Source organism: Heterocephalus glaber, unplaced genomic scaffold (genome assembly GCF_053883595.1).
Source record: "Heterocephalus glaber isolate CG9 unplaced genomic scaffold, H.glaber_assembly_v1.0 deba00001504, whole genome shotgun sequence".
Classification (NCBI taxonomy): Eukaryota; Metazoa; Chordata; class Mammalia; order Rodentia; family Bathyergidae; genus Heterocephalus; species Heterocephalus glaber.
In genome coordinates, this window is record NW_028258324.1 from 2,333,996 (window position 1) to 2,354,817 (window position 20,822).

The 20,822-nt window shown below is 37.2% G+C and overlaps 1 pseudogene; it reads left to right on the forward strand.

Moving 5' to 3' along the window:
- The first annotated feature begins 8,633 nt into the window (after positions 1-8,633).
- Positions 8,634-20,464, forward strand: LOC101704006 (structural maintenance of chromosomes protein 6-like; annotated as a pseudogene).
- The last annotated feature ends 358 nt before the right edge of the window (positions 20,465-20,822 follow it).

Here is a 20,822-nt window from a genome sequence, read left to right on the forward strand (position 1 = left end):
TGGGGAAGGTAAAAAGTTTTAAACCATGGAATAGTTGAGAAAAAGTCTTCAAGTGAATGAGGCAAATTGAAATCCTGATGCACAGGAGGAAAAATTTAATAATGAGCAGTTTACAGCAATCAAGATTTGAGAGATGAACTTACTGTGAACTAACCAAACCTAAAGAAAGCAATATCAAAATGAAATGGCATTACATATATTTAATCACTTATAGAAACAAGGAAAATATATTGCACTTCAGGGCTGGGGATCTAGCTCAGTGGTTCCAGCACCTGCTTTGCAAGCACAAGGTCCCAAGTTCAATCCCCAGTACCAAAAAAAAAAATATTGCACTTCAGTGAATAAAATGTCATGAATATCACAGCCATCAAAGGTACATATCATTGAAAGGATTCCTAACTGAAAAAAATTTTATATATTAAATTCATGCAAAAATGTTAGGACTGATAATGGACCTTGCAACCATAACATTGTCAAGTTAGAAAGTACTGTTAGGAAGTTGCCAAAAATAGAGTGGATAGTTCATAAGAAATAAATATGAGAAAAGGTGGTAAGGGACAAAGCAGTTATATGAAGTGGTTCCAAACACCAAAATGAGTTTCAAAATAAAGAGTAGAGTGAATGAAAGAAAATAAAAATACAATATATAGGGAATAAGCTTTTTTAAAACCCTTTGTTTTAGACTGAAAATATGTCTCATACCTAACGACTAGTATGTAAGAGTAAATTATAAAAACTTAGGTAAATGGCTGCACCTTGAGACCATAATTTTAAGTAAAATAAATCTGATGCACAAGTTAAAATATTACATTGTTTCTCTTGTGTGAGAAACCCAAAGGGTAAATAAGGAGCAAAATGGAGGGTAGACATTGGGAAAAAGGAAGACTATGTTTAAACAGGAAGGGGTACAATGGAGGGGGAAAGGGAAAGGAAGTAAGGGAATAGGGGGAAGAAAGAAAGTTTTGTAAATGGAAAGGGGAAGAAGGATTAAAGGGAATGGAGGAGAATGGGGGGAAAAAAGAAGCAAGGTATATTATGTACAGGTACAAATACCCTATAATGAATGTGATCATTATGTATGATCTTATATATGTACCAATAAAATTAATTTTTTAAGTTTATTGTAATAAAATCCTCTGCCCTAGGAAAAAGGTAAGATGTCAGAAGATTCTTCAGCTGCTTTCAAGACATTAGAACTGGAAAATAGAAAAAAATGGGTGGAGACTGATGTCTTCGATCATCAAAGATATTTCATGAGCACAAGACTGTCCATCTTTTAACTTATTTTCATGTGAGATAATTCAATGTCTTTATTAGTCATTATAATGTTTTCCAATTAGAAGCCAATGAAGATTCTCATTCATATAATTCAGCCTGCAGAGGCCCTGTGAAGAATGCAGGAGAGGAAAGTATAGGTCTGAATACACAGACAGATAACACTCATTAAAGTTATTTCTGTTTTGTGGATGAGTAAACTAAAACTCAGAGATGTGAATGGACTTGTCCAAGATCACAGAAAAGCTATGAAAGTAAATCTGGATTCCTAGTATGCCTATACATGATCAAATCATGATATATGCATGTATGGAAATGTCACAATAAAACTCATTCATTTACACAATAAATACAATTTAATTTGCAATAAAAATGAATTTAAAAGCAACAGCTGATTTAAGAGCAGTGAAGATTGGTCCAAGTATGTTCTGGAAAATTCAGTCCTTGTTTAGAAGGACTGGCGCCAGGGTGCTATGAGATCAAAGAGAAAGAGGCAGACATGTTCACAACTGTACACACTACAATCAATTCTGGGATTACTGTTGGAAGTGTGGAGCTAGAAACAAGCAAAATGAATTAGATTCCCCAATATTTGGCTTAGAAAGAGGGGCAAATTTTGGTTTAGGACCACAGTGACCTCATCCTAGCTGGACTGTACTTGGATTATCTCAAGGCAATATCAAAAACTCAGGTACACCAGATACCATCATTAAGTATGCTGAGGCCCCAACCAGAAGCCTGCCCAGATACCATCGCTAAGTGCATGCAGGACTCAGCCAGAATCCCACCCAGACAACAGCCCAGCACAGAGATCCAGAAGGCAGTCAATCATTTTGAACCCAGGAATTAGCACAGTGGTGAGCACCAGAGAGAAGGCCTCTCTGAGGCTTGGTGAGAATTGAACCCCACTGGCAGAGTAAAGAGTCACCAAAATAAAGGTGCAGCAGACTGCAACAGTTGAAATGAGAAAACACTTAAACAAGACTCAAAACCAGGCTTCCAGATCACCAAAGAAAACCCCAAGGGGCAATGAGATGGAACACTCTGAAACTCAAACACCTGCACCAACAGAAGGACAAAATACTACAAGCAGTTAGGGAAAAGAAACAAATCACATACAAAGGAAAGCCCATCAGAATCACAGCAGACTTCTCAACACAATCCTCAAGTCAAGAAGAGCCTGGAGTGAAGTATTTGAAGCCCTAAGAGAAGACAACCTCCAACCCAGATTGATGTACCCTGCAAAACTATCTTTCAAAATTGAGGGATAGCTGGGGATTTAGCTTAGTGGTTTCATCACCTGCTGCACAAGTGCAAGGACCCGAGTTTGATCCCCGGTACAAAAAAAAAAAGTTGATGGAGAAATAAGATACTTTCAGGACAAAAAACACTGGAGGAATTTCATGAATACCAAACAAGCACTCAAAAAACTTTTAAACAATATTCTAAGAAAAGACAATGAGGGTCACACCCCCACAAAGCCCAAAAGAAGGAAACCATCAGGCAAGACAAGAAATTAAATCTAAAAATGGAGAATCCAAGAACAGGAAAAGGTCATGACAAGGATAAGTCAATACATATCAGTTATAACCATCAATGTTAATGGTCTCAGTTCACCAATCAAAAGAAATAGACTGGCACAATGGGTCAAAAAGCAAGATCCAACAATATGCTGCATATAAGAAACACACTTAATTGAAAAAGAAACTCATAGACTGAAAGTTAAAGGGTGAAAACAATACTCCACGTGACAGGAACCAAAAAAAAGCAGTAGTAGCTATCCTATTTGCAGATAAAATGGATTTCAAATCAACACTAATTAAGAGAGACAAAGAATACCACTACACTTTTGGAAAGGGAACATCCAAGAGGAAGAGATGACAATTATAAATATATATGCACCAAATATTAGTGCACCCGACTATATAAAACAAATATTAACAGACTTGAAAAATCAAAAAAGCACTAATACTACAGTAGTGAGGGACTGCGATACCCCACTGACACAAATAGATAGATCAACTAGACAAAAAAAAATAATGAAATACTAGAACTCAACCAAACTCTTGAACAAATGGATTTAACACATGTTTACAGAGTGTTCCACCCCACAAAATCAGAATACACATTCTTTTCAGCTGCACACAGTTTGTTCTCCAAAATAGACCACATACTTGCTCACAAAATATATTTAAGTAAATGCAAAGTAATTGCAGTTATCAGACCATAGTGCAATACAATTGGAGATCAATAACATAAGAAACTGCAAAACTCCCACAAACACATGGAAATTGAACAACACCCCCCTGAACAACCAATGGGTCACCGAGGAAATTAAAGAAGAAATTAGACAGTTTCTACAAGTAAATGATAATGCCAGTACAACATACAGGAATCTGTGGGACACAATGAAAGCAGTTCTACACTGGAAATTCATAGCAGTGAACACCCATATTAGGACAACAGAGAGAACTCAGTTAAATAACTTAATGCAGAACCTCAAGCTCCTAGAAAAAGAAGAGCATAACAAACCCAAAGCTCATACAAGAAAGAAAACTATAAAGATCTGAGTGGAAATCAATGCAATGGAGACTAAGAGAATGATACCAAAAAAAATCAATGAATCAAAGAGTTGGTTTTTTGAAATAATAAATAAAATCAATAAACCTTTAGCCAACCATATCAAAAAAAGGAAAGAAAAGGCTCAAATCCATGCAACTAAGAATGAAAAAGGTGAAGCCACAACAAATCCAGCAGAAATCCAGAGAAGCATTAATACCTACTTTGAGAACCTGTACTCTAATAAAATGGAAAACACAAAAGAAATGGACAGATTCCTAGATACATACAAATTGTCAAAATTAAATGAAGATATAAAAATTCTAAACACCCTAATAACAATGAGTGAAATTGAAAATGTAATAAAAAACTTACCAACAAAGAAAACCCCAGGTCCTGATGGCTTCACTCCTGAATTCTACAAGACATTTAAAGAAGAACTATCACCATTACTCTTTAAACTCATCAAGGAAATGAAAGGGAAGCAAGGCTTCCAAATTCATTCCTGGAAGCAAGTGTTACTTTGATTCCAAAACCAGGGAAAGACCACCCAAAAAGAGAACTAGAGACCAATCTCCCTAATGAACATAGATGCAAAAATCCTCAATGAGATACTGGCAAACAGAATACAGAGTGTCATCAAGAAGATCATACACCCTGACCAAGTCAGATTTATCCCAGGGATGCAAGGATGGTTCAACATCTGTAAATCAATAAATGTAATACACTACATTAACAGAGTCAAGGACAAAAACCACATGAACATCTCAATAGATGCAGAAAAAACATTTGACAAAATCCAACACCCATTCATGATAAAAATGCTACAGAAAATTAGAATAGGAAGTCTTTATCTCAACCTGATTAAGGCTACCTATGAAAAACCAACAGCCAACGTCATACTAAATGGTCAAAACCTGAAAACTTTCACCCTAAAATCAGGAACAAGACAAGGATGCCCACTATCACCACTTCTGTTCAATATTGTTCTGGAAACAGCCACAGCAATTAGAAAAGAGAAAGAAATAAAAGGAATAAAGACAGGAAAGGAAGAAGTGAAACTGTCATTATTTGCTGATGATATGATATTTTACATAGAAGATCCAATAAACTCAGTCAAAGACCTAATTGACAGATTCAGTAGAGTAGCTGGATACAAGGTCAACACTCAAAAAACAATAGCCTTCTCATACACAAATAGCACACCCATTGAGAGAGAAATTAGGGAAATGATTCCTTTTACAATAGCATTTAAAAAAATGAAATATCTAGGAATCAACCTAACAAAGGAAGCCAAAGACCTCTACACTGAAAACTACAGCACTCTGAAGAAGGACATTGAAGAGAATATAAGAAAATGGAAAGATATCCCTTGTTCCTGGGTAGGAAGGATCAATATAGTGAAAATGGCCATACTTCCAAAACTACTATATAGAATCAATGCAATGCCAATTGAAATTCAAACAATATACTTCACAGAACTAGAGAAAACAATCCCAAAATTCATTTGGAAGCAGAAGAAACCTAGAATAGCAAAAGCAATTCTAGGCAATAGAGACATGGCTGGCAATATCACAATCTCCAACTTGAAACTATACTACAAAGCTACTGTGATAAAAACAGCATGGTACTGGCAAACAAACAGACCTGAAGATCAGTGGAATAGATTAGAAGATGCAGAAACAACTCCAGACATACTCAGCCACCTCACCTTTGACAAAGGAGCCAACCACCCTCACAGGAGGAAAGATAGCCTATTTAATAAATGGTGTTGGAAAAACTGGATTTCAACCTGTCAGACTAAAACTAGACTCATACCTATCACCGTGCACTAAACTAAGATCAAAGTGGATTAAAGATCTAAATATTAAGGCAGAAACACTAAACTTGGTGGAAGATAAGTTAGGTAGAACTCTTGATGACATTGGCATAGGAAAAGACTTTATGAACAAATCTTCAAATTTATGGGAGCTAGCACAAAAAATCAACAACTGGGATCTCATCATATTAAAAAGCTTCTGCACTGCAAGAGAAACTACCAACAGAGCTAAGAGACAACCTACAATGTGGGAAGAAATATTTAGCAGCTGTAGCTCAGACAAAGGTCTACTAACAAGAATATATAAACAACTGAAAAAAATCAGACCCCCCCCCAAATTCAAAGACCCAGTTCAAAAATGGGCATCCAAAATGAACAGACATTTCTCAAAGAAGTAAAAACAGCAAATAAATATATGAAAAAATGTTCAACATAGCTAGTCTTTTGAGAGATGCAGATGAAAGCAACACTGAGATTCCACCTCACCCCACAAAGAATGGCTGCTATCAAGAAATCAACCAATAACAAATGCTGGCAGGGGTGTGGAGAGAAAGGAACCCTTCTCCATTATTGGTGGGAATGTAGATTGGTGCAACCACTGTGGAAATCAGTATGGAGATACCTCAAAGAACTAAGACTACAGGTCCCATTTGACCCAGCTATTCCCCTACTGGGTATCTTCCCCAAAGAATTAAAAGAATCATACCACAGCGATATATATGCACCTATGTTTATAGTGGCACAGTTTATAATAGCTAAAGCTTGGAAGGATAAAGAAGATGTGGTTTTTTATAAAATGGAGTACTACTCAGCCATAAAGAATGAGAAACTAGAGACATTTATAACTAAATGGATGCATATTGAGGCCATACTCTAAGTGAAATAAATAGAACACACATGTGTAAATACCAAATAGCTTCTCTAGTGTGGGAAATTGAAAGTGTAAATAAGGATGAAAATGATTAAAATGAATAATTGATAATTTGAAATAAGAAAAGGTCCAAGAGTTTGGGGATGGTGGAAGGGAAAGGGGAAAGGAAAAGAAAAAATTATGAGAAAAAAAATGGAATCAAACTCTGTGTAAATAGGGAAGGGTGGAGGGGGTGAAGGGTGCACAGATAATGGGAGAAAAATAAAAACTAAGATTCATCATGTTCTAGTACAAACAGCCAATGATAAATGTAAATGGATTTTATACCTAAAATGTATCAATAAATATATATATTAAACTGGTAAAAAAAAAAAAGGAATTGGAGATCAATGGCAAAGGAAACCACAAGAATTTCATAAACACATGGAAATTACACACTCCTAAACACACTCCTAAACAACCAATGGGTCACAGAGGAAATTAAACAAGAAATCAGACAAATTCTACAATTAAATGACAATGCCAGTACAACATATTGGAATTTATGGGACACAATGAAAGCATTCTTATGAGGGAAATTTGTAGCAGTGAATACTCATATTAGGAAAACAGAGCAAGCTCAAATAACCTAATGTTGAACCTCAAACTTCTAGAAAAAGAAGAGCAGGACGAATCCAAAGTTCACACAAGGGAAGAAATTGTAAAGATCAGAGCAGAAACCAATGCAATAGAGAAAAAGAGAATAATACAAAAAAATCAATGAACCAAAGAGTTGATTCTTCAAAATAATAAACAAAATTGACAAACCCTTAGCCAACCTTATCAGAAAAAGGAAAGAAAAGGCCCAAATCCATGCAATTAAAAATGAAAAGGGTGAGATTACCATGGACCCAGCAGAAATCCAGAGGATCATCAATACCTATTTTGAGAACCTATATGCCAATAAGATGGAAAACAGAAGAAATGGACAGATGCCTAGATATGTATGAATTACCAAAGTTGAACGAAGAAGACCTAAAAATTCTGAACAACCCAATATCAACCAATGAAATTAAAAATGTAATTAAAAACTTACCAACAAAGAAAAGCCCGGGTCCTGATGGCTTCAGTGCTGAATTCTACAAGACATTTAGAGAGGAACTATTGCCACTACTGTTTAAACACTTCAACGAAATTGAAACGGAAGCAATACTCCTGAGTTCATTCCTAGAAGCAAGCATCACCTTGATCCCCGAAGCAGAGAAAGACCCAGTCGAAAAAGAGCACTATAGGCCAATCTCATTAATGAACATAGATGCAAAAATCCTTAATAAGATACTGGCAAATAGAATGCAAAAGATCATCAAGAAGATCATACACCCTGACCAAGCGGAATTCATCCCAGAGATTCAGGGATGGTTCAACATACGCAAATCAATCAATGTAATACACTGTATCGATAGAGCCAAGGACAAAAACCATATGGTCATCTCAATAGAAGTAGAAAAAGCATTTGACAAAATCCAACATGCATTTATGATAAAAACCCTACAAAAAATTGGAATAGACTGTCTCTACCTCAATCTGATAAAAGCCATCTATGAAAAACCAACAGCCAATATCATACTAAATGGTCAAAAACTGAAATCCTTTACACTAAAATCAGGAAAAAGACAAGTATGTCCGCTATCACCACTCCTGTTCAGTATAGTTTTGGAAACATTAGCCACAGCAGTTAGACAAGAGAAAGAAATAAAAGGAATAAAGATAGGAAATGAAGAAATCAAATTGTCATTATTTGTAGATGACATGATACTTTATATAGGAGACCCCAAGAACTCCACCAAAAGTCTTCTAGACTTAATAACCAAATACAGTAGAGTAGCTGGATACAAGGTCAACACACAAAAATCAATAGCTTTTCTCTATACGAACAACAGACTCACTGAGAAATAGGGCAAACAATTCCTTTCACAATAGCATCCAAAAAAATGAAATACCTAGGAATCAACCTAACAAAAGAAATCAAAGACTTCTTCCCTGAAAACTATAGCACTCTGAAAAGAGAGTTTGAAAATGATATCAGAAAATGGAAAGACAGCTCACAGGGAGCGCGAGGGGGCGGGGCACATGCGTGGACGGTCCTGAATTGGACCCTGGGCTCCCTGCCCCGGTCGCTGTGGCAGCGGAGACTTCCCGAGGCTTAATGAAGCAGAAAAAAATACAAGAATATTCAGGATAAACTGGAAAGATTAGTCAAGAGACAAATGCACGAGCACTAGAATGTAAGGCATTAAAAGCAGGTGTCACTGCTAAGAAAAAGGACTATAATGAAGCTGAGGTTTTATATAACTGTTCCCTAAATGAATATAAAGCATTAAAGAAAGATGGCGAGCAGCTTTGTAAAAGAATTGAGGAACTTTAAAAAAGTGCTGATCAATTTTTGGAGACAGAATGGTTGGAAAGGCAAAAAATATATATTGGTTAAAAGAGAGATTAAAGGCCTTTCAGAACCAAGAGAATTCAGTCAATCAAGAGATGGAGCCATTTCAGCAGGCCATAGAAAAGGGCAGAGAAGAATATGCCTGTATTAGGAGAGAAGAATTAGATGTGAAGCACGCACTGAACTATAATAAGAGGCAACTGAAAGAATTAAAAGATAGTAAAACTGATCGACTAAAACAGTTTGGTCCTCATGTTCCAGCTCTTCTGGAAGCAACAGATGATGCTTACCGATGGGGATATTTTACCCATAAACCTGTAAGCCCTTTAGGAGCTTGCATGCATCTTCAGGACCCCAAGTTTGCCTTGGCTGTTGAATCCTGCTTGAAAGGACTTCTTTTTTTTTTTTCTTTTTTGGTACCAGGGATCAAACTCAGGACCTTGCGCTTTCGAGACAGGCGATGGAACTACTGAGCTAAATCCCCAGCCCAAAACAAAGTGGATTGAAATGACACTTTTTTTGGTACTGGGGATCGAACTTGGGACCTTGGGCTTGTGAGGCAGGCACCAGAACCACTGAGCTAAATCCCCGGCCCCTTGAAAGGACTTCTTTAAGCCTACTGCTGCCATAATCATGCTTATGAAAGAGTCCTTCAGGCATTAATGAAAAGATTTTATTCTCCTGGGACCTCACAGATAATAGTTTCTGAATTTCAGAATGAGTTATATGATGTAAGACACAGAGCTGTTCATCATCCAGAGTTTCCAACAGTTCTGACAGCATTAGAAATAGACAATGCAGTTGTTGCAAATAGCCTGATTGACATGAGAAACATAGAGACTGTGCTGCTAATCAAGAGTAATGCTGTAGCTCATGCAGTAATGCAGTCCCAGCAGCCACCCAAAAATTGTACAGAAGCTTTTACCGCTGATAGTGATCAGGTTTTTGCAGGACATTATTATTTATCAGAAAATACAAGACCTTGGATCCTAAGCAGAGATTTGGATTCTGAAATAAGCAACTTGGAGAATGAAGTTGAAAATAAGAAAACCCAGTTAGTAAATCTTAAGCAACATTTCTCTGCCCGTGAAAAGAATTTTAAGCAAAATGAAGAACCTCTTAAAAGGTTCCAACTACATTATAAAGAGTTAAAGATGAAAATAAGAAAAAATATTTCTGAAATTCGAGAACTTGAGAATATAGAAGAACACAAATCTGTAGATATTGGAACCTTGGAAGATGAAGCTCATGACAATAAAATTAAAATGAAAATGAATGAGAAACAGATGGAACAACAAAAAGAAAATTTGGAGCATTTTAAAACTCTGAAAAAAGAAGCAGAGAACAAGTATGATACAATTAAATTGAAAATTAATCAACTATCAGAACTAGCAGATCCACTTAAGGACAAACAGACTTCCAGATCACCTAAAGCAACCCCAAAGGGCAATGAGATGGAAAAATCTGATACTCCACCACCTGGACTCCCTAAATTGGCAACAAAAGAGGATCTGGAAAAAATGAAATCAGAAATAACTTCTCAGATAACAGCAGAGATTGTGCCCATAGTGCAAGACATGATTAATAAATCTAGAAAGGACACAAACAGATTTCCAGGAGATTAAAAACTCCATTGAAAGCTTATGCAGCAGAATGAGCCAATGTGAGGACAGAATTTCAGATATAGAAGATAAGACTGTAATTAGTGACCAGGAAAAGAAAAATTGCTGTAAAATTGTAAAGGACCATGAGAAATCAATCCAGCAGCTGCTAGACAATGCAAACAAGAATAACATAAGACTGATTGGAGTCAATAAAGAAACAGGAGAGAGTATAGATGACATTTAAAAAAAAAACTGTTCACAGAAGTGATGGCAGAAAACTTCCCAAGCAGAGGAAAAGAACTTGACATACAAATAAATAAATAAATAAATAAATAAATAAATAAATAATTTTTTTTTAAAAAAGAACTTGACATACAGATAAGTGAGTCATATAGGACTCCAAAAAGCCTTGATCAAACAAAATCTACACATAGACATATCATTGTTAAGATTCCAGAAACTCAACAGAAGAACAAAGTTCTACAAGCAGTTAGAGAAAAGAAACAAATCACATACAAAGGAAAGCCCATCAGAATTACAGCAGACTTCTCAATGCAAACCCTCAAGGCAAGAGGAGCTTGGAGTGATGTATTCCAAGCCCTAAAGGAAAACAGCCTCCAACCCACATTGATGTACCCTGCAAAATTATCTTTCAAAATTGATGGAGAAATAAGATACTTTCATGACAAAGAGCACCTTAGGAACTTCATGAATACCAAACCAGTACTCCAAAAAATTTTAGACAATACCCTAGGAAAAGACAATGAGGATCACAACCCCAGGAAGCCCAGCAGAATGAATAAGTCAGGCGTGACAAGAAATTAAACACAGAGGGAGAATCCAACAAAAAGAAAAAGTCATGACAATGATAAGTCAATACCTACCAGTTATAACCATCAATGCTAATAGTCTCAATTCACCAGTCAAAAGAAATAGACTGGCAGAATGGGTCAAGAAGCAAAATCCAACAATATGCTGCATGGAAGAAACACACTTAATTCAAAAAGAAACTCATAGACTGAAAGTTAAAGGGTGAAAAACAATACTCTATGCAACAGAAACCCGAAAAAAAGCAGGAGTAGCTATCCTCTTTGCAGATCAAGTAGATTTCAAACCAAAATCCAAAACACTTCTGGTCTCAAGAATTTCAGATAAGGGATAGTCAACTTGTATGTACAAATCTATTGTGAACATGTGTTTTCATTTCTTTTAAGTAAAAACTTAAGAACAGAATTGTTGGTTCTTAATAGTAATACGAGAAATTTCTATATTGTTTTCCAAAATGGTTTTATCATTTTACATTCACATTAACAGTATTAGAAATTTCTAGGGTCAGGGATTTAGCTCAGTGGTTCCAGCACCTGCCTTGCAAGCACAAAGTCCTGAGTTCAATCCCCAATACCAAAAAAAAATAGAAAGTTCTAACTTGTTCACACCTAAGCTGACATTAGAAGTTCTTTTAAAACTTTTGACTTCATCTCCCTAATGAGTGTATAATATGATCTTGTTATTGTACTGATTAGTATTTTTCTGACTCTAGCGTTGCATACCTTTTCTTGTGCTGTACTGGCTATTTATCATCTTCTTGTGTGTACTTTTTAATTGGCTTGTCTATTAATGAGCTGTAAGAGTTCTTTATATATTCTGGTCATAGGTTATATGTATTATAAATATGGTCTGTTTAAGGACTACTTTTCATTTTCTTAACAATGTCATTTAAAGTTCAAAATTTTGATGAAATCTCTTTTATCAATTATTTTCTATACATCATGTTTTTTGTATCCTAGAAATTCTTGCCTAACCTAAATTCATGAACATTTTCCCTTATAATTTCTTCTTAAAGTTTTACAGTTTTAGTCTTTCATATTTAGGTTCATAGATCCTTTCAAGTTATTTTTATGTATGGAAATAAAGGGTTGAGGTTAATTTTTTATATATGGATATCAGGTGTTCTATTACCATTTGCTGAAAACACTATCTTTTCCTCTACTCTTGAGTTGAGCTTATGTTCTATAAAATGTTAATGTTAAATAATCTTTCAAAACTCAGTGGACTATATATGTGTGGTTCTATTTCTAGATTCTCTATTTTATTCCAATGATCTATATGTCTTTCCTTATACCAACACTGCCTTGATTACTGTAGCTTTAGAGGAAGTCTTAAAATTAGGTAACAAATGTCTTCCAACACTGTTTTTTTACCTTTTTTTTTCTTTTTACTTTTCTAGGTCCTTTGTACTCTTTTTTTTTTTTTTTTTGCACTTTATTAAATTCTTTTATTGGTACATTGTAGGTATACAACACAATTACATTTCTCATTGGGAATTGTGCCTTTACATAATGCATCTTGGTTCTTATTTTTTCCCCATTCCTAGCCCTCCCTTCACCCCCTCCACCCTTCCCTATTTACAAAGACTTTATTTCCATTTTTCCATTTCTAAGCATTTTTCCTTTCCCTTCTTTCCTTTCCCCTGCCCATCCTACTACCCCTACCCCTTTGGACCTTTTCTTCCTTTGTACTCTTACATAACTTTTAAATTTCAATATCCAATTTTTCATTTATAGCAAGTATACTTAGACTTGAATTTTTATATATACCTTGTGTTTTCTAATCCTGCTAGATTCAAGTACAAGTTCTAGGGGTTGCTAGAGATTTCTTAGTATTTTCTCTGTAGATGGTCATTTCATCTACATATAAAGATTTTACTTCTACTTTGCCAATCCTATGCTAATTGTTTCTTTTTATTGCCAGACTATTTTGGTTTGGGCCTATGTTTCAAAGTTTAATGGATGGATTAAGAGTAGGCATATCTGCCCTTGTTCCCCACCTTAGGGAGAAAGCATTGTATCTTTTCCATTCATATAAGGTGTTTTTGCTGGAAGTATGGAGTACATGGCTTATCTTTTGAGAAGGTTCTGTTCTACTTCTAGTCTCCAGATAGATTTTATCATAAACAGCTGTAGAATTTAGTCCAATACTTTTTCTGCAACTACTGACAGGATCATATGGCTTTTTCCTTTCCTCTGTTTAAATGATGACTTATGGGGGTGGATCTTCCAATGCTGAACCAACACTGTCATCCCTATAATAAAACCACTTAGTACATACTTCCAGATCTGACTTCTAATAGTTTGTTTTGTTAAACAAATTTTTACCTATGTTCATATTTTTTTCTTCTATTATCTTTATCCAGTTTTAGTATTAGCACAATGTTGATTTCCTAAAATGAGGGGAGAAGTGTTCCTCCTTTTTTCTGCTTTAAATGTTTGATATAATTCATCAGTTAAAATGTTTATGAGCCTGTTGTTGTCATATAGGTAGGTTTTCAAGCTAGGAATATACTTTCTTTAATAGATGCTATTCAAATTTTATATTTCCTCCAAAGTCAGTTTCATTAGTCTTCCAAGATACTTCTTAGAAGTTGTCAAATTTACTTCAAAAAAGATTTTTGTAATATGCTTTCTATATCGCTTTAAATTCTGTAAAATCTGTGGTAATGTCCTCTAAATTTTGATATTGTAATTTTAAAAATGTATAATTGATATTGCATAATAGAAAGAAAAGGTCTAAAGGAGTAGGGGAAGTGGGAGGGGTAGGGGAAAGGAAAGAAGGGAAAAGAAAAAATATGAGAAAAGGAAAAAAATTGAAACAAAGTCTTTGCAAATAAGAAAGGGTGGAAGGGGTGAAGGGAGGGCAGGGGAAGGGGAAAAAAATAAGAACCAAGATACATCATGTAAAGGTACAAGATCCCAGTGATGAATGTAACTGTATTTTATGCCTAAAATGTACCAATAAACTTAATGGGAAAAAATAAATAAATGGTGCTGGAAACATTGGGTTTCAACTTGCCAAATATTAAAACTAGACCTAATGGAAAAATAGGAACAAAATCTTTGTAAATAGGGAGGACTGGAGGGGTTGAAGGGAGGGCTGGGCAAGGATGAAAAATAAGAACCAAGAGAGACTATGTAAAGGTGCAAATTTCCAATGATGAATGTCATTATATTGTATACCTAAAATGTACCAATTATTAGAATGAATAATCGATAATGTAAAATAGGAAGAAAAGGTCCAAAGGGGTAGGGGTAGTGGGAGGCACAAGGGAAAGGAAAGAAGGGAAAGGAAAAAATGATGAGAAATGGAAAAAATGGAAATAAAGTCTTTGTAAATAAGGAAGGGTGGAGGGGGTGAAGGGAGGGCTAGGAATGGGGAAAAAATAAGAACCAAGATGCATTATATAAAGGTACAATTCCCAATGAGAAATGTAATTGTGCTGTATACCTACAATGTACCAATAAAAGAATTTAATACAAAAAAAAACTAGATCTATATCTCTCACCATGCACTAAACTAAAATTAAAATGGATGAAAGATCTAAATATTAAAACAGAAATGCTGAACCAGCTGGAACAGAAGTTAGGTAGAACTCTTGAAGACGTCGGCGTAGTAAAAGATTTTATGAACAAAACCTCAGTTGACCATGAACTAGCACAAACAATCAACAAGTGGGATCTCTTCTTACTAAAAAGCTTCTGAATAGCAAGAGAAACCACCAACAGAGTGAAGAGACAACACACAATGTGGGACAAAATGTTCACCTGCTGTTCCTCAGACAAAGGTCTACTATCTAGAATCTACAAAGAATTTTTAAAAATCAGACCTCCAAAATTTAAAGACCCAATCTGAAAATGGGCATCTGAAGTGAACAGACATTTCTCAGACAAAGAAGTAGAAATAGCAAATAAACATATGAAAAAATGTTCAACATCGCTGGTCATTCAAGAGATTAAATGAAAACAAAATTGAGATTCCACCTCACCCCAGAAAGAATGGCTGCTATCATGAAATCAGCCAATAACAAGTGCTGGCAGGGCTGTGGGGAAAGAGGAACCCTGCTCCACTGCTGATGGGAGTGTAGACTGGTGCAACTACTGTGGAAATCAGTATGGAGATACCTCAAAGAACTAAGACTAGAAGTCCTACTTGACCCCACTATTCCCCTGCTGGGGATCTTTCCCAAAGAATTAAAAGAATCATGCCACAGTGATATATGTGCACCCATGTTCATAGCAGCACAGTTTGTAATAGCTAAAACTTGGAAACATCCCAAATGTCCATCAACTGGAGACTGGATAAAGAAAATGTGGGGTTTTTTAATAAAAATGGAGTACTATGCAGCCATAAAAAATGAAATATTAGAGATATTTATAGCTAAATGGATGTACATTGAGGTGATACTCTTAAGTGAAATAAATAGGACACACATGTGTAAATACCAAACAATTTCTCTAGTATGAGAAACTGAAAGTGTAAATAATGACTAAAAGTTATAATATATAATGTCAAATAAGAAGAAAAGGGGCAAAGGGGAAGAGGAAGTGGGAGGGGTAGGGGAAAGGAAAGAAGGGAGTGGAATTAATATGAGAAAATGAAAAACTGGAAACAAAGTCTTTGTAAATAGGGAGGGCTGGAAGGGTTGAAGGGAGGGCAGGGAAAGGGGGAAAAATAAGAGACAAGAGAGATTATGTAAAGGTGCAAATTTCGAATGATGAATGTCATTATATTGTATACCTAAAAAGTACCAATAAAATTTTTTTTAAATAATATTACATAAGAAATCATGAGAATTAAATATTCCCTTCTCATATTATTCATCTTATGTTCACACACTTAACTGTAGAACTTCCACATTTATCTTTCTGAAAATAAAAATACACATCTAGTGAACTTTATACTTGGAGTACGTTTAACCGTTAACCCATTTAAACCCCACAAAATCCTTAGAATCCTCATAGACACTAATCACATAGACAGTAATTTACATGGATTGGACATCAGGCAGAAAGTTTAAAAGTAATTAAAGTCTGATTACTTCAAAAATTTACAGAAATCGGGTTCCAAGCCATTTACAGACTTGGGCACTTGCTGGAGGTTGGGCTGACTTTGGAAGCACCTGTTCTTAGCCCCCCTGTCTGTCCAGAAAGGAAAGCATCAGAGAAAGATGTTCTGTTTTCTTCCTAAGTGGACAGTAGTAACCTGGGTGAGGGGGTATGTGCTTAAATGTCCAGAACTATTGTGTCCAGCGGACAGAAAAGAGCAAGTTCCTATCATGAGGGGAGTGACCCTCCTCCATGGGATTCAACCCCCTACTTTCTCAAAGAATGGCCTTGAAAAAGGAATGACTAGGTAAAGACCTAATGATACTGCACAGGGGCTCCCAAGTGAAGTTCTTGAAGTATCTCCCTGAAAGAAGATTAAGGAGAGGTGAACAGACTTGCTCAGAGCTCCAGGTAAGTTTTTAGTTCCCAAGCCTTCCTGGTCAGGAGACAGAATAAAATAAAGGATGAAAAAGAAGACCAAGAAGGGCTGGGGATTTAGCTCAGTGGTTTTGCCTCCTGCTGCACAAGCACAAGGACCCGCATTCAATCCCCGGTACTAAAAAAAAAAAAACAATGTTAAAGGCAAGTGCTGGGATCACCAATAGTTATATTTTGGGCCAGGGATTTAGCTCAGTGGTTCTGCTGCCTGCCTCGCAAGCACAAGGACCCAAGTTTGATCCCCAGTACCAAAAAAACAAAAACAAAAAGAAGACCAAGAAAGTCAACTTCTTAATAACAAGGAATTCTAGAAAGATGGAAGAGATTTCAGATGGGAGAGAATAATAAAGTAATTCAAGAACACTTCCCAAATATTAAGATCAGAATGGTCCAAAAATTCTCAAAAGCATTACTGAAAGCTAGAGGACAATGGAGCAAAGCAGGAATTTTTGAAGAAAAAAAATTCAAGTCATGGATTCTATAACCATATTAATGAATATTGGATGTACAAGAAACTCCATATGTTAAAATGTGTGAATTTCATCACTGTTAACCTATATAGATACACCAGTAAAACCATTACTACAATCAAAACAATGTTTATTTCCATTATCCTCAAGAGCTTCCTAGCTCCTCTTTCCATTATATTTCTTCCTCCATTCCCATCCCCAAGCAAATGCTCTATCATTTCCATCACTATAGGTTAGTTTGCATTAGCTAGAATTTCTTTTTTGTACTGAGAATTGAACCCAGTGTCTTCACACTGAGCTACAGCCCCAAACCTTTTCATTTTCTTTATTTTGAGACAGGATCTGGCTAACATGCTAAATTCCCTAGGCTGAGATTGAATTTACCATCCTCTTCATTTACCCTGCTACAATGCTGGGATTACAGACATGCACCACCATGTACAGCCTTGCTAGGATTTTAGCATAATTGGTCATACTATTGTTCTACTTCCCTTAAATGTTTCTATACCCAATTCTGAAATGTCAAGGGAATGAAAGATCTACACACACACACACACACACACACACACACACACACACACAGAGGCACCCATCCACATATGCATGCACCCTCATATCGCAATAACATACATAAAACTGCAAGTATCCTCTTTCGCCCACTAAGAAATAACTGCATTATTCTGGTATAAAAAATAGACTAGAGATTTTCATGGGAATTCTGGATTGGATTTTTTAGCATCAAAAATGGTGCCAGAATGGAAACAAAGTCTTTGTAAATAGGGAAGGGTGGAGGGGGTGAAAGGAGGGCAGAGGAATGGGGAAAAACTAAGAACCAAGTTACATCATGTACAGGTATAAGATCCCAATGATGAATGTAACTGTATTGTATACCTAAAATGTACTAATAATAAACTTAATGGAAAAAATAGCACCAGAAATTTGAATTTTCAGTTGTTGTGTTTGATGGGAAGGTTATGGAGCCCAGGTCCTTGTTTTTTATATACTCACCTATTTGTCGTGCTTACCCACTAAAGTTTATAACTCCATTCTATAACTTCCATAGAGGGATTTTTGCCTTTCTTTGCCATTTATTCATATTCTGTTTAAGTCTTAAGACCTTTGACACTGTTAGACACCTGCAGTTTCTTGGACACTTTCTTAGCCTACAGATCTCTCACAGAGAATACAAGGAGGAGTCTATCTAAATTCTGGCTCTCTTTGTACTGAGTCTGGGCATCACAATCCAACTACCGAACCTGGAGCAATAACTTTATCTTTTGGGGGGTTACTCGTGATTGAATGGATTGTGTTTTGTTTTTTTCCGGTACTGGGGATTGAACTCAGGACCTTGTGCTTTTGAGGCAGGTGCAATGCCACTGAGCTAAATCCTCAGCCCCATTACTGGTGATTGAAACCAGATCATTAACACTCAGGTACAACCTCAGATATTTTTACTTTTTATTTAGTGACAAAGTCACTAAGTTGCCCAGGCAGGCCTTGAACTTACAGTCCTCTTGTCTCAGCTTATCAGAATGTTGGTATTACAGGTGCATGCTAGTATGCCCACCTATAACTTCATTTTTTCTTTTAAAACTATTGATTTATTGTACTAGAGATTGAACCCTGGCCCCTTTTTCCCCCTGGCTGTGTCACCTGGACTTTATAAACTCTTTTTTATTTTAAGACAGACTCGCTAAGTTGCTAAACTACCCAGGCTGGTCTCAAACTATTGGGGGGGGGGATGAGACAGGGTCTCACTGTGTAGGTAATTTTAGATTGGCCTTGAACTCCCTCCCAGGGCAGGGGCCAGGGATTGGATGAGAAGGGCAAGAGTGGGCAGGGCCAGGGAGCCAATGAGAAAGGTGCAAGTGGGTAGGACTCAGCCGTGAGCCTTCCATATAATGGGAAGTTTGAGTTGCAGTTCCTGCTGTCACCTCCAGCTCTGCATTCTTGTCACTGAGGCCCTGTGCCCACATTGAGGCTTCTGCCACCTGGATACTTCGGGTAAGTTCCAGACCTTCTTGCAACTACAGTAGTGAGAGGAGACATGCTTGAAGGTCATAGGAAACCTCACCAAGCTGCCCAAATGGTTCCACTTGTGACTTGAAGAGCAGCTCCCCTGAAGGCTTGGCTGGTGGAGGTGCTATTTGTTGGTGGTTGAGGTGATGCTGCCTCATCTTCCCTCCCTACCTACACTCCTCACAGTCTGGGCACCTCTCAGGGCAAACACCTCATGAACCTACTTCCTCTACCTCTACCTTGTCCTCCAAGACCTCAGAGAGCTCCTACCCTCACCTTTTGCCTGTTGCCTATTTAGGCCCTGATGGAGAGCACATCCCACAAGTCAAACCTGTGACCCACACCCTGCATCACGTGTGTCAATGGCATCCTGAAGGCGAGTCTGAGCTCATGATATTTGGGTGGTCTTATTAACAAGAGAATGTATCTGAGATGAGCAGAAATCTGGCTGATCATTTCAGGCAGCTTCCAGTGGGAGGTACTGGCCTAGAAAAGGGAAGGGTACCCAGAGTAAATGCTGGCTTCTTAGGAGGGGTCTGAGGGTTTCCTGGCTGTCCACACAGCAAGAAACCTGAAGGCCGACTCCACCCTGCATTCTGGTATCCTAGGATCTTACCCTACAGAGAGCTTGCTGCCTTATACTTTCCTAGGGAGGGTTTGAAGACCCAGATGTGACCTACGCACACTGCTCTTCTTCCAGGCTCTGAGATGACCTCTTCCCAGGAGGGTGTCTCCAAAAGCAGGACCGAGCTGGCTGCAGTCCAAAGCCTTGATGCAAATACCCAGATGCCTGAAGTTGAGCTACGGGATATGAGTATCCAGGTGCCTGAAGTTGAGCTACGGGACATGAGTATCCAGGTGCCTGAAGTTGAGCTACAGGACATGAGTACCCAGATGCCTGATGTTATGGTTGATGATGCTACTACCCAGGTGCCTGAGGTTAAGTACCATGGAAATCAGACTGTCCCAACCAGTTCATGAAATTGTGGTGTTTCCTATCCAGGAGTGAAAGCTAGGCAGGGGATCACATGTGAATCTCTAAAAAAGTTGTCTTTCTGGTCTTCTGCCCTAGAAGCTGAAGGAAGAATGTGTGGGTTGTCTTTTTCACTACCGTCATGTAAAGTTTGCAAATAAAGATTTATAAACTTCTAATAAAGAGTCACATCTCAGGTCTTTTAACTGCAAGGTGGAGGAAAGGATAAGACCCTTTCCTTCAGCAGCCAAGTGCTGCTGGGTGCTGCCCTCTCCAGAGACAGGTAGGGCTTCTTGCATTGCCACTGTTTGGGCCACAATATTCCCAGCTCCCAGTCAGGTAGCACTTGTGCTCCTTTACCAAGTGCATCTGTATCTGCAGTCAACGGGGCTTGCTGACCCACTGAGTCAAACCTTACTGGGAAATCCTCCCAATGTGATTCTAGGGAAGGTGAATTGGGGTGCAAAAACATGGTTGCAACCGCCCAGTGGCT